The following is a 3,796-nucleotide window of genomic DNA, read 5'->3' as shown; positions in this document are numbered from 1 at the left end:
CCTCCCTCCCCTCCCTCCCTCTCCTCCCTCCCTCTCCCTCCTCTCTCCCTCCCTCTTCCTCCCTCCCTCTCTCCCTCCCTCTCTCCCTCTCTCCCTCTGTCCCTCTCTCCCTCCCCTCCCCTCCTCCCTCCCGTCCTCCTCCCCTCCCTCCCTCCCTCCCCTCTCTCCCTCCCTCCCCTCCCTCCCTCCCTCTCTCCCTCTCTCCCTCTGTCCCTCTCTCCCTCCCCTCCCCTCCTCCCTCCCGTCCTCCCTCCCCTCCTCCCTCCCTCCCTCCCTCCCTCTCTCCCTCTCTCCCTCTCCTCCCTCCCTCCCTCCCTCTCTCCCCTCCCTCCCTCTCTCCCTCTCTCCCTCTGTCCCTCTCTCCCTCCCCTCCCTCCTCCCTCCCGTCCTCCCTCCCTCCCTCCCTCCCTCCCTCTCTCCCTCCCTCCCTCTCTCCCTCTCTCCTCTGTCCCTCCTCCCTCCCCTCCTCCCTCCCGTCCTCCCTCCCCTCCTCCCTCCCTCCCTCTCTCCCTCTCTCCCTCCCTCCCTCCCTCCCTCTCTCCCTCCCTCTCCCCTGGAGGAAAACATTTAGACTCAGAACTGAGTTTTGTCACCTTTGACTCTGTAAAGTTGATCGTTTTAGTGATTAATTAGTGATTAATTAGTGATTAATTAGTGATTAATTGTGTCCTGAGGCGAAGCTGCTTCACCTCCATCAGAGGAAGTGAAACACAGAAGGTCACTCAGACGTCTCTGCTGTATAATCACTGACATCTGGTGGCCGGCTGCAGTACTGCACCTCCAAACTGAAAATCCCACTGCTCTTCTTTTCTTCAACCTTTTCTCACTCTGTTCTTCTCTTCCTCCTCCATCTTCTGGTCTTTTTCTGTCTGCCTTCTACTCCTTCAATCCTGTTTTTCCATCTCTTCTTCTTCTTCTTCTTCTTCTTTTCTTTTTCTTCTTCTTCTTCTTCTTCTCTGTCTCTGTTTGTCTGTCTCTCAGAGAGGAGGAAGATGACGACATCGCCCATCAGTTCTGTTGCCCCGCCTCCGAGTGCAGTAGCCCCTCCTCTAGGTAACCAGGGGCGACCGTGAGCCGCCAGCCCCCTCTCCCTCGTCCCCCCACCCCGCCCAACTCTTCCCGCTAACCGTTGATAACGAAGCCCCTCCTCCTCCTCCTCCTCCTCTCTGTCGCCCTCTGATCACCAATCAGCAAGAAAACTGTTGGGTAACAAAGATTTACATAAAGTTAAAACAGGAAGGAGGAAATTCAGGGTTTTCAGATGAAAAGCTCGTATGAGACTCACTAAATGAACGACTTTAAGTTCTTGTGCAACATAAGAAAACTCAACCTTTAAAAAGAAGAAGTTATATTACGAAGCTGGTTTTGCAACTCTGCTGCTGACTCTCTTTTTCTTTTCTTTTTAAAACTGGCAACAAGTTTTCTTAAAGATCAGAAAATGATCCCTGAGTTTGGACCGTAGAAGTTGCAGCTTTAAAGCAACGGGATGGATCAGTGACTGGAGACGCCTGCTTCAGGTTCACTCAGCAGGATTCAGTGACTCAGCTGAACCACGAGTCCGCATCTCTGTGCATAATGCGACATGGCGGACGGTCTTTGACCTCCGTCTCACAACAAACTCAGACTTCGTCTCCTAGTTTTGGGTTTTGGTCCGCACGAGGTCTTTAACAGTTTAACCTCCCTGTCCGAGCATGAAGCCATGACCCCCCCTGCTGTTCCCTGACGTCACTGATGCGCCGCGCCCCGGAGCCCCGAGGTAGACACAGTTTGGCAAATGTTTCCCTTGATGCAACAACACGCTCCAGGTTCCCGTCCACAACGTTGCGACAGCATCAAAAACAACGAAACATCAGCAGGCAGCGTTTGTGGAGCTGCTGCAACGTCCAAACTCTGTCTACGCAGGGCTCTGGTGCGTCGCACAGCACGTCCTCACCGCATCATACCAAACTCTCTGCAGCGAAGGACTGAAGACTCCTCCGGTCCGGGCGGGACATGAACAGTTCTTGGACTGTCCGAGCCGCTCCGGCAGGTAACCGAACATCATGTGGAGGTCCTCTTCTAGTCGGCTTCAATGAGCAGCCGCTGGAGTCACATGATCAGTCTCCTGCTCTGTCTTTTGTAGAATCATTACCGTCCCTACATACTGCAACCAGGGTTCTCCTTAGAACTGCTTCTTTTACTTATTTAACTATTTCTTTGCACCCGAATGCAACATATGAGTGAGTGTTGCTGTGTTAGCAGGACTGAGGTGAAGTGTCAACAAGGTGACGCTAAACTGGCAGCAGTTTGGTGTTTAAAGGTCCTGCAGAGGAAACATAATAAATCAATATCTTTACCATCCGTCACACACACACGCAACAAACTACTGACTGGAAAAAAACACATGAAGTGCTTCCCCCCCTTTACAGTTTTAGGGAGAACTCTGGTGCCTAATGTGTACAGTGCACACACACACACACACACACACACACACACATACACACACACACATACACACACACACACACACACACACTCACACACACACACACACACACACACACACACACTCACACACACACATACACACACACACACATACACACACACACACACACACACACTCACACACACACACACACACACACTCACACACACACACTCACACACACATACACACACACACACACGCACACACACACGCACACACACACGCACACACACACACACACACACACACTCACACACACACACTCACACACAGACACACACACACACACACACACACTCACACACACACACTCACACACACACTCACACACACACACTCACACACACACACACACTCACACACACACATTCACACACACTCACACAGACACACACACTCACACACACACACACACACACAGATACACACAGACACACACACACACACACTCACACACACACACTCACACACACACTCACACACACACACTCACACACACACACACACTCACACACACACATTCACACACACTCACACAGACACACACACTCACACACACACACACACACACAGATACACACACACACACACACACACACACACACACTCACACACACACATTCACACACACTCACACAGACACACACACTCACACACACACACACACACACAGATACACACAGACACACACACACACACACACACACACACACACATTCACACACACTCACACAGACACACACACTCACACAGACACACACACAGATACACACACACACACACACACACACACACAGTCCTCAGAGATAATAAAAGGACATCAGTGGTGAACGAGTGTGATCTGAGTGAGTATGTTTTCATGCACAGCAGTGATCAGCTGTAAGGCAATATGTCAGTATTTCAGTATTTCAGTATTTCAGTATGTTCATGGTGTCTCGTAGCTACTCGACATGGATTCATTATGTTATTTTCTTTATAAATATGACGACTCTGATCACATGCTACATGCAGACCAACACGGACCATCGTCATGACGTCGTAGTTCATGTTCATGGTGTCTCTTTTTTTACTGAGAGGTCTGTGAAGGGACGTTTTTAAGCCTGGAGTTTGCTTTAATGCTCCTCTTTTAACCGCCGTCTTTATCGGCACCAGAAGATTCATAATGTTTGGAGATGAGTTCGGATGAGCGAGTGGCGACCGCTGCTGCTGAGTGTGATGCGGTGAGAACTGTACAAATGCACTGAAATGCCAAATATCTGATATAATTTTAAAGAAACAATAATTCATTTACAGTTTGCTACTTTATGGGCAGATCAGACGTCCAAA

Source organism: Thunnus thynnus, chromosome 6 (assembly GCF_963924715.1).
Source record: "Thunnus thynnus chromosome 6, fThuThy2.1, whole genome shotgun sequence".
Lineage (NCBI taxonomy): Eukaryota > Metazoa > Chordata > Actinopteri > Scombriformes > Scombridae > Thunnus > Thunnus thynnus.
Note: the sequence above shows the minus strand (reverse complement) of the source record.